This window comes from Armigeres subalbatus, chromosome 3 (assembly GCF_024139115.2).
Source record: "Armigeres subalbatus isolate Guangzhou_Male chromosome 3, GZ_Asu_2, whole genome shotgun sequence".
Classification (NCBI taxonomy): Eukaryota; Metazoa; Arthropoda; class Insecta; order Diptera; family Culicidae; genus Armigeres; species Armigeres subalbatus.
The window spans coordinates 262,227,772-262,239,365 of NC_085141.1; positions in this window are offsets into that span (position 1 = coordinate 262,227,772).

Genomic DNA, 11,594 nt, shown 5'->3' on the forward strand with positions numbered 1-11,594 from the left:
GCTGACGAACGAAAACGGCCTACGACTAATTGATTTCGCCGCCTCCAAGAATATGGCCATTCGTAGCACCTACTTCCAACACAGCCTCCCGTATCGGTACACCTGGAGATCACCACTGCAGACAGAATCACAAATCGACCACGTTCTGATTGATGGACGGCACTTCTCCGACATTATCGACGTCAGGACATATCGTGGCGCTAACATCGACTCTGACCACTATCTGGTGATGGTCAAACTGCGCCCAAAACTATCCGTCATCAACAATGTTCGGTACCGACGACCGCCGCCGCGGTACGAACTAGAGCGACTGAAGCAACCTGATGTCGCCACTGCATACGCGCAGCATCTCGAGGCAGCGTTGCCGGAAGAGGGTGAGCTCGATGGGGCCCCTCTTGAGGACTGCTGGAGTACAGTTAAAGCAGCCATTAACGACGCAGCGGAGAACAACGTCGGGTATATGGGTCGAAGTCGACGGAACGATTGGTTCGACGAAGAGTGCAGACAGATTCTGGAGGAGAAGGACGCAGCGCGGGCGGTTGCGCTGCAGCAAGGTACCCGGCAGAACGTGGAACGTTATAGACGGAAGCGGAGACAGCAGACCCGCCTTTTTCAGGAGAAGAAACGCCGCCTGGAAGAAGCGGAGTGCGAGGAGATGGAACAGCTGTGCTGTTCTCAAGATACACGCAAGTTCTATCAGAAGCTCAACGCATCCCGCAAAGGCTTCGTGCCGCGAGCCGAAATGTGCCGGGATAAGGATGGGAGCATCTTGACGGACGAACGTGTGGTGATCGAAAGGTGGAAGCAGCACTACGAGGAACATCTGAATGGCGCTGAGAGTACAGGCAGTGAAAGTCAAGGCAGCGGAGGAGATGACTACGTCAGTTCAGCGGACGATGGAAGCCAACCAGCCCCCACCTTGAGGGAAGTTAAGGATGCCATTCAACAGCTAAAGACCAATAAAGCAGCTGGTAAGGATGGTATCGGAGCTGAGCTCATCAAGATGGGCCCGGAAAAGCTGGCCACTTGCCTGCACAAACTGATAGTCAGAATCTGGGAAACCGAACAGCTACCGGAGGAGTGGAAGGAAGGGGTTATATGCCCCATCTACAAGAAAGGTGACAAACTGGAGTGTGAGAACTTTCGAGCGATCACCATCCTTAATGCCGCCTACAAAGTGATATCCCAGATCATCTTCCGTCGTCTGTCACGAGTTCGTGGGAAGTTATCAAGCCGGCTTCGTTGACGGCCGCTCGACAACGGACCAGATCTTTACTGTACGGCAAATCCTTCAAAAATGCCGTGAATACCAGGTCCCAACGCACCATCTGTTCGTTGATTTCAAGGCGGCATACGACAGTATAGACCGCGTAGAGCTATGGAAAATTATGGACGAGAACAGCTTCCCTGGGAAGCTTACCAGACTGATCAAAGCAACGGTGGATGGTGTGCAAAACTGTGTGAAGATTTCGGGCGAACACTCCAGTTCGTTCGAATCGCGCTGGGGACTAAGACAAGGTGATGGACTTTCGTGCCTGTTGTTCAACATTGCGCTAGAAGGTGTCATGCGGAGAGCCGGGTGTAACAGCCGGGGTACGATTTTCAACAGATCCAGTCAATTTATTTGCTTCGCGGATGACATGGACATTGTCGGCCGAACATTTGCAAAGGTGGCAGAACTGTACACCCGCCTGAAACGTGAAGCAACAAAAGTTGGACTGGTGGTGAATGCGTCAAAGACAAAGTACATGCTTGTGGGCGGAACCGAGCGCGACAGGGCCCGCCTGGGAAGCAGTGTTACGATAGACGGGGATACCTTCGAGGTGGTCGAGGAATTCGTCTACCTCGGATCCTTGCTAACGGCTGACAACAACGTTAGTCGTGAAATACGAAGGCGCATCATCTGTGGAAGTCGGGCCTACTACGGGCTCCAGAAGAAACTGCGGTCGAAAAAGATTCGCCACCGCACCAAATGTATCATGTACAAGACGTTAATAAGACCGGTAGTCCTCTACGGACATGAAACATGGACAATGCTCGAGGAGGACTTGCAAGCACTCGGAGTATTCGAGAGACGGGTGCTTAGGACTATCTTTGGCGGTGTGCAAGAAGACGGTGTGTGGCGGCGAAGAATGAACCATGAGCTCGCCCAACTCTACGGCGAACCCAGTATCCAGAAGGTAGCTAAAGCCGGAAGGGTACGATGGGCAGGACATGTTGCAAGAATGCTGGACAGCAACCCTGCAAAGATGGTGTTCGCTTCCGATCCGGCAGGTACGAGACGGCGTGGAGCGCAGCGAGCGAGATGGGCAGACCAGGTGCAGAACGACTTGGCGAGCGTGGGGCGTATCCGAGGATGGAGAGATGCGGCCTCGAACCGTGCATTGTGGCGTCAAATTGTTGATTCAGTGTTATCTGTTTAGATGTTAACTAAATAAATGAATGAAATGAAGTGCGCAGAATACCAAAGACAGACAATGTGATTCAATGCGGCATTGCGGTCACCGAAACACCTGGAGAACACCCTTCCTTCCCATCAATTATCACTGCTACCATGTCATTCGCACTACCAATCGACCTCGACCTCGCGTTGTGTCCTAATTTAGGGAGGGATTCTGATAACCGAAGAACTTTCAAGAGCTTTCATTATCTCACGATGACTACTAGCACTACTAGCCGGGAAAGGTATACGTTAGGAACTTCACTCGCTATAACTAAAGCAAGCTTAAAGATAACGTTTTGTAATTGTCTAGCTCTATAGCGACCAAACTTCATTTAACACTTTGAATAGTGTTATTTGAATATTTTCTGAAACATTCAAAAGAAATATTGCCACACAGCGACGTGGATCGCCGCCGGCTAAAATGTCTGCCGGCGGGATGACGAAAACGAAAAAAAATTAAATAAACGAAAACAATTGCCAAAGTTGTGACGGTATTTACGTTCCTGAATTCCAGGGCGTTCCGGAGACTTCCGAACTCCGGTTGACAGTGTTCAATGAAGTCCCGCAACGGCTTAGGTAAAGAGGCCCCAAAAGCTTTACTGTAAATTGCATGAGGGAAACATACCCATGAGTAACGTTACGGCGGAGACATCAAACCAGCTTTTGCTTAGCAAAGGCATATCTTCCCCTATCCATGTCAGAGTCCAAGTCATGTAAGTATTGTGGAATGTAAGTAGGGTATCTGTTCCAACCTGCTCTTATATTAAAAGCATTCGCAAAACAGGTTCTTCCTCTTCTTCTTCTTCTTGGCATTACATCCCCACACTGGGACAGAGCCGCCGCAGCTTTATTTTCATTAAGCACTTCCACAGTTATTAACTGCGAGGTTTCTAAGCCAGGTTACCATTTTTGCATTCGTATATCATGAGGCTAGCACGATGATACTTTTATGCCGAGACAATTTCCAATCCAAAAATTGCCTAGACCGGCACCGGGAATCGAACCCAGCTACCTTCAGCATGGTCTTGCTTTGTAACCGCGTGTCTTACCGCACGGCTAAGGAGGGCCCGCAAAACAGGTTATTTAGGCTCAATTTGTGTCGTGTTTTGTTAGTTTCATGTACCCTGCACATTAATCAAAATCCTTCTCAATTAGGTATAAAAATCATGTCAAAACATATATTCAAGGGAGAATTGACTTTGACATTTCATTACGTAACCAGCCTACCACGGTCTGTTCTGATGCATTTGTAATAAAAACATCACTTTCTCTAAGTGATGAACTGTGTAAATTACTCAAAAATCACTATAATAAAGAATAAAAAAAAAACTTTCTTTGAAAATCTGCAATTTTTAATCTATAAACTGAGCGCGGGCTTGGTAGTCATATGGCTACTGCTTCTGCCTCATACGCAGGAGGTCGTGAGTTCAATCCCAGGTCCGTTCCATTCTCCTACTTTGTATCTTTCTCTATATTTCTTATGTTCTAGCAATCGCTAGAACTGAAAATGGACTTCCATATCGTTCCCATTACTATTCCCATACCTTCAACTTGAGTATTCTAACAGTAATCTGCTAGAATTGGAAATGAACTATAGAGCTCGTTTCCTACGTCCAATTTGAAATGCATCAGTTGCCTTCTCCTATCTATCACATTGGCAGCTCGTTAACCAAGACGGATCTCTGCCTCTCCAACCAAACCCAAAAATTCCAACAAATTCCGCATGAACTCGTGGCAAGTGCAGAGGTATATTCGGCTTGCAGTGGGCGAGTTATTGCATCATCATTTCCTTCCCCTTCCCTACATTGACTTGCATTTTGACGTGGCAGGCGTCAGTATGACCTAACAAATGAGATCACCAGTACTTGTACATTGAAGATGTGTGCTAGTCCCAAGCAAACATCTGTTGGTTCCCTGTGCAAGAACAGCTGATCTGGTCATAATGGAGTAGCAACTACGAGCAGTCATTCAAGCTCAAGCTCAAGCTCAATTTTGAATCTATAAACTGAGGAGAATGGCACGGCAAATGCTGGGTAAAGCGTACCATTGGTACTTCGCGTACCTGAAGGAATAAAATAGACCCCATCTCGCGGTCCTTAGCCTCTTACCCAGCAACTCCTATCCCTACCTCCCCGCGGTGCTGGCCGGGATACGAGCAACCTTAGGGAAGATCGGATAACCAACCCCGGTGGGAACTATGGTCGTATGCTGACAGGGAAGGGGGATTGCTCCTCTCCGGAGGTGCAAATCTTATTGAGCGTCTGTTCTCCATGTCAGGATCGGCTCACAACAGCGTCTGTTCTCCATGTTAGGGGCGGCTGATCATCGTCCGAGTGCCAGCGAGGGACTCTAAGTGAAACTGTGCACCATGGTCCACCGGAAATAAGGAGGAATGGTCCTCCGGAAATTTAGGGGGTTTGGTGTCAGGCCCTGCAAGCCAGCCTTTAAAAAATCTTAAGCAACGAACAATCAACAAGAGAGTACGGACCGGAACCATCGGCGAAGGCCACTGCGACGAAAAGGGACTAGCGATTGGAAACTCGGTTCGTGGAACTGCAAATCTCTCAACTTCATCGGGAGCACACGCATACTCGCCGGTGTGCTCAAGGACCGTGGATTCGGCATCGTAGCGCTGCAGGAGGTTTGTTGGAAGGGATCAATGGTGCGAACGTTTAGAGGTAATCATACCATCTATCAGAGCTGCGGCAACACACACGAGCTGGGAACAGCTTTCATAGTGATGGGCGATATGCAAAGGCGCGTGATCGGGTGGTGGCCGATCAATGAAAGAATGTGCAAGTTGAGGATCAAAGGCCGGTTCTTCAACTTCAGCATAATCAACGTCCATAGCCCACACTCCGGAAGCACTGATGATGATAAGGACGCATTCTACGCGCAGCTGGAACGTGAGTACGACAGCTGCCCAAGCCACGACGTCAAAATCATCATAGGAGATTTGAACGCTCAGGTTGGCCAAGAGGAGGAGTTTAGACCGACTATTGGAAAGTTCAGCGCTCACCGGCTGACGAACGAAAACGGCCTAAGACTAATTGATTTCGCCGCCTCCAAGAATATGGCCATTCGCAGCACCTACTTCCAACACAGCCTCCCGTATCGGTACACCTGGAGATCACCACTGCAGACTGAATCACAAATCGACCACGTTCTGATTGATGGACGGCACTTCTCCGACATTATCGACGTCAGGACATATCGTGGCGCTAACATCGACTCTGACCACTATCTGGTGATGGTTAAACTGCGCCCAAAACTATCCGTCATCAACAATGTTCGGTACCGACGACCGCCGCGGTACGACCTAGAGCGACTGAAGCAACCTGATGTCGCCACTGCATACGCGCAGCATCTCGAGGCAGCGTTGCCGGAAGAGGGTGAGCTCGATGGGGCCCCTCTTGAGGACTGCTGGAATACAGTCAAAGCAGCCATTAACGACGCAGCGGAGAACAACGTCGGGTATATGGGTCGAAGTCGACGGAACGATTGGTTCGACGAAGAGTGCAGACAGATTCTGGAGGAGAAGGACGCAGCGCGGGCGGTCGCGCTGCAGCAAGGTACCCGGCAGAACGTGGAACGTTATAGACGGAAGCGGAGACAGCAGACCCGCCTTTTTCAGGAGAAGAAACGCCGCCTGGAAGAAGCGGAGTGCGAGGAGATGGAACAGCTGTGCCGTTCTCAAGATACACGCAAGTTCTATCAGAAGCTCAACGCATCCCGCAAAGGCTTCGTGCCGCGAGCCGAAATGTGCCGGGATAAGGATGGGAGCATCTTGACGGACGAACGTGTGGTGATCGAAAGGTGGAAGCAGCACTACGAGGAACATCTGAATGGCGCTGAGAGTACAGGCAGTGAAAGTCAAGGCAGCGGAGGAGATGACTACGTCAGTTCAGCGGACGATGGAAGCCAACCAGCCCCCACCTTGAGGGAAGTTAAGGATGCCATTCAACAGCTAAAGACCACTAAAGCAGCTGGTAAGGATGGTATCGGAGCTGAGCTCATCAAGATGGGCCCGGAAAAGCTGGCCACTTGCCTGCACAAACTGATAGTCAGAATCTGGGAAACCGCCCAAGTAACACCAAGCATTACAATATTGCACATATATCAATCACAAATCGACATGCTAAATGCTAATTGCATTAGATCTGTTTTAACGATGTGTTGTTGCATTTATTTATCAACTGTCAGACGACGATACTCTAAATCAGCAGTACGAATGCAGCGATGCATTATTGGTGCTTTATTTCAACATGCCAAAGTAATGAACCATTAATTCGGTCTTATAATTGCCCTTTTCCACTTTAAGTCAACTTTTAGGGCTGTGTTTTCTACAAACATATATAGCTTCATGGTTACTTGGGCGAACAGCTACCGGAGGAGTGGAAGGAAGGGGTTATATGCCCCATCTACAAGAAAGGCGACAAACTGGAGTGTGAGAACTTTCGAGCGATCACCATCCTTAATGCCGCCTACAAAGTGATATCCCAGATCATCTTCCGTCGTCTGTCACCATTAGTGAACGAGTTCGTGGGAAGTTATCAAGCCGGCTTCGTTGACGGCCGCTCGACAACGGACCAGATCTTTACTGTACGGCAAATCCTTCAAAAATGCCGTGAATACCAGGTCCCAACGCACCATCTGTTCGTTGATTTCAAGGCGGCATACGACAGTATAGACCGCGTAGAGCTATGGAAAATTATGGACGAGAACAGCTTCCCTGGGAAGCTTACCAGACTGATCAAAGCAACGGTGGATGGTGTGCAAAATTGTGTGAAGATTTCGGGCGAACACTCCAGTTCGTTCGAATCGCGCCGGGGACTAAGACAAGGTGACGGACTTTCGTGCCTGTTGTTCAACATTGCGCTAGAAGGTGTCATGCGGAGAGCCGGGTGTAACAGCCGGGGTACGATTTTCAACAGATCCAGTCAATTTATTTGCTTCGCGGATGACATGGACATTGTCGGCCGAACATTTGCAAAGGTGGCAGAACTGTACACCCGCCTGAAACGTGAAGCAACAAAAGTTGGACTGGTGGTGAATGCGTCAAAGACAAAGTACATGCTTGTGGGCGGAACCGAGCGCGACAGGGCCCGCCTGGGAAGCAGTGTTACGATAGACGGGGATACCTTCGAGGTGGTCGAGGAATTCGTCTACCTCGGATCCTTGCTAACGGCTGACAACAACGTTAGTCGTGAAATACGAAGGCGCTTTATCTGTGGAAGTCGGGCCTACTACGAGCTCCAGAAGAAACTGCGGTCACAAAGATTCGCCACCGCACCAAATGTGTCATGTACAAGACGCTAATAAGACCGGTAGTCTTTACTGTATATGAAACATGGACAATGCTCGAGGAGGACTTGCAAGCACTCGGAGTATTCGAGAGACGGATGCTTAGGACCATCTTTGGCGGCGTGCAAGAAGACGGTGTGTGGCGGCGAAGAATGAACCATGAGCTCGCCCAACTCTACGGCGAACCCAGTATCCAGAAGGTAGCTAAAGCCGGAAGGGTACGATGGGCAGGACATGTTGCAAGAATGCTGGACAGCAACCCTGCAAAGATGGTGTTCGCTTCCGATCCGGCAGGTACGAGACGGCGTGAAGCGCAGCGAGCGAGATGGGCAGACCAGGTGCAGAACGACTTGGCGAGCGTGGGGCGTATCCGAGGATGGAGAGATGCGGCCTCGAACCGTGTATTGTGGCGTCAAATTGTTGATTCAGTGTTATCTGTTTAGATGTTAACTAAATAAATGAAAATGAAATGAAATGAAACTGAGGAGGATATTGCTATTCCAGAGAAAGCTTTCCTTTTTCCGGTTTCATATGTAACAAGATTTGGTCACAATCAAGTTGCTGCAACCATTTTTGTCTGACTTGTGTTACTCGGGAAACTGCCAAAGCAGCTCAACGTATGGTACACGGTCGATTGCACCCACCAAGATCTTATCGATTACGGTGAGATGTAACAGTGGAGATAAATACATCCTTGCCTCACATCAGCGACTATCCAAATAGAGTCAGACAAAGTTTCGACCATATCTGAAAATCTCTTGCATCCCTGGGCACCATACAGATTTTCGTGATTCAGACAACAGAAATCCCTTCCGTGGATTTATGTTATCTGGGCAAGGTGGATCGATCAGGTGGAGGACGACTTGCGGACCCTCCGCAGACTGCGTGGTTGGTGAAGTGCAGCCATGAACCGAGCTGAATGGAGAAGTCTTTTATGTGCAGCACAGGCCACTCCGGCCTTAGTCTGATGACAAAAAAAATCCCTTCCGTACTCAATTAATTGCAAATAAAGGGACACTTTACACTTGTTGACCTGCTTCAGAATGATGCGGAACGGGGCGAAACATTCGCTACAACATTCGCACAGACAGCATCGGGTCAGCCCTAAGCACCTCCGCCGACAGCCGATCGACCTTTAGATTTTATTTATTTTATCGGATGACCCAGGTGGAAACAAAAAATGTGTGCAATACATGTCTGATAGTATAATAGTGTGAATTGGTATGTGTGTCCAAATGAATGATGAGGGTTGCATAAGTCGAACCACTTACCAAGGTGTATCCTGATTTATGTTACCATTAACCTCTCCCAAATAACACAAATCCTACTGTGACAACTGTGGAGATGCAGAGGTGTTTTCGGTCTCTAGTAGCAACGGATGTCACATTAATATTCCCTCCCTTCATCGATGACCGTAAGGACGTGGCCAGCGCCGTTATTGACTCTAAAAGCTGTGAGCAACCGAAACGTGCACATTGAGGATGTAAAGCTATACCCAGGCGCCATCCAATTGGTTCTCTGTGCAATTTCGCTTGTTCTGGTCAATCACGGAGTAGCAACTACGAATTGTACGGTCATCATGCTCATGCTCATTTATCGGATGGCTGTTTTTTTTTAAGAAAACTGGCTGAGGCTTGAAGAAGCTGTTCGAAGGGCTCGAATCAACTTTTCAACTGTTCATGTCAGTGAGTAATTGAAGCAATATTCTCCCGTTGCTGCAGCCATCCTTTCTTCATCTGTCAGGAAATCGACTCATGTCCGCCTGTCCTGTCTGCAGCAGCGTCCGACTCCCACTTACAGAGATACATACCGTTGACGGGACTCGTACTTTACTTCTCTGATTCTTCCCGTTCCTCAGCCTTTGCTTTTCTACGCTGCTCAATTGTCCGTCGGTTAATCATAATTAGGGGAAATGACGATTTAGGCAGGTTTTGTTCTATTATTGGCAGGGGGTTTTCTATAACCAATTATGCTCAAATTTGGCATAAACATTCTTTGCATATCGAAGAATATTGTGGCCAAATTTCATAAAATTTGCTCAACAAAAACCCCCCTGACAATAATAGAACAAAACCTGCCAAAGCCGTCATTCCCCCTATTTTTGTAATCCATTCTTTTCGCTGAGTACGCAGCTCTCCCAAGTTGTTCTCGCCGGTTTCGATAGGGCATTATTCGCCGCCCACTGCTCTTCTACGCTGCCACCTTCCAGAACATCCACTACCCGAGTTCCAACTTCTTCAACGAACGATCTCTTCACAGCTGGATCTTCTAGTCGGTCCCGAGCCTCTCCTCAAGCCGCTGAATCCAAGCAATGCGTTGTCGGATCTCGCCAATTAGAAAATGATAGTCAAACGCGATGTCAGCGCTGCGTCTATTACGGACTCAAGAAAGCACCGCCTCCATTTTTAGCTGATCCATTTCCAGAGGAGCCAAATACTAGTCCTGTTAACTAAAAGCGGCTTTAAAGAAGTAAGACAAACGCTGCTGGCTGCAGACGGGAGAAGTGAGTGGACTCCTCGGTCGACGATGGAAGGAAAGCCAATCTGCGATAATCGCCTCCGCTATGATATTTCAAGATGCCTGATTGGAACAAGGATAAATCTGTGGATGCCAGGGACGCGACATGTCAGTCACTTACCGATCCAACTGATCAGTTACTTATTTTTATTTTACTATTATTTCATGACCGATTCGCAAATTAAACCTAAAAGTGACAGTTCAATAATTTTCAAATAACCCTGCCAGCAGAGCAAAACTACTTTTGACAGATATCGAATATTTTTTATACATGTTTTAATGGTATTGCGAGGTAGCATCAGCTTTTATTATGACCGGGGCATTTTGTAATTTTTATCTGTCAGTTTTAGGTTTAATTTTATTTCAATTTGCAAATCGGACCAAAGCCTAAAAAATAAGAAAAGCTATATTTTATTATAGGTAACGATTTATAAATCAACTAACCACCTCGACGCTCGACCCAACAAGCGAATATTGTTCGTAAATTGTACGACCAGACGGCTATTTACACACATTTAGCCTTTGATCTTTTTATCTAAGTAACTTATATTACTTCTCCTTGAAACTTTCTCGAACATTTGTCGAATCTCAGGAAGCCTAGCGCGTTTGTTGGAAATTTTAAAAAAATCAGGAAATAGCATCAAAGTCCCTAAAATAAATTTTAAATGATATCATTTGCTTTGTGGTAAAATCCATTGGAAAGTCAGAAATCGTTAAAAATTCTTCGGTAGATTAAGCTACTCGGCGTTGCTTTTGATTAATGCACCTAGCGGTGATAGAGCCTTTCTCGTGTGTTATAAAAACAGTATTTTGGCCATAACTTTTAAGTCCATAGTCCGATTGGGCCAATTTCCAATACGAAACAATGGGATAGGATTCCGCGTCGAATGCAACAAATCGGTTGCGAATAAGTGCCTAAAAATGAGCTAAACTTTGAGGATAAATGCTTGAAAAATGAGCTAGACTTTTTAATGTGCTTTTATATGAAAACAAAAGTGTTTTGGCCATAACTTCCAAGCTTTTCAATAGGAAATAATGGGACAGGATTCTGCGTCGAATGCAACTTGTTGCAAGCAAATCGGTTGAGAATAAGTGTCTAAAAAATGTGCTAAACTGTTTGCGTATATAACACGAGGGCCCGGAGACCCTCGAATCAAAAGATTGTTTTTTGAGCGAATATTTAGCCTCTACTCGTACTTAGAGTACGAGAAAGACAAAAAGTATTTTTGCCATAACTTGTTGCGAGCGAATCTTACTTACTTTTACTTATGGATCCTGTACACCTCCGGTGGTGCAAAGGGCCGACTTGAAAGATCTCCATCCTGAGCGA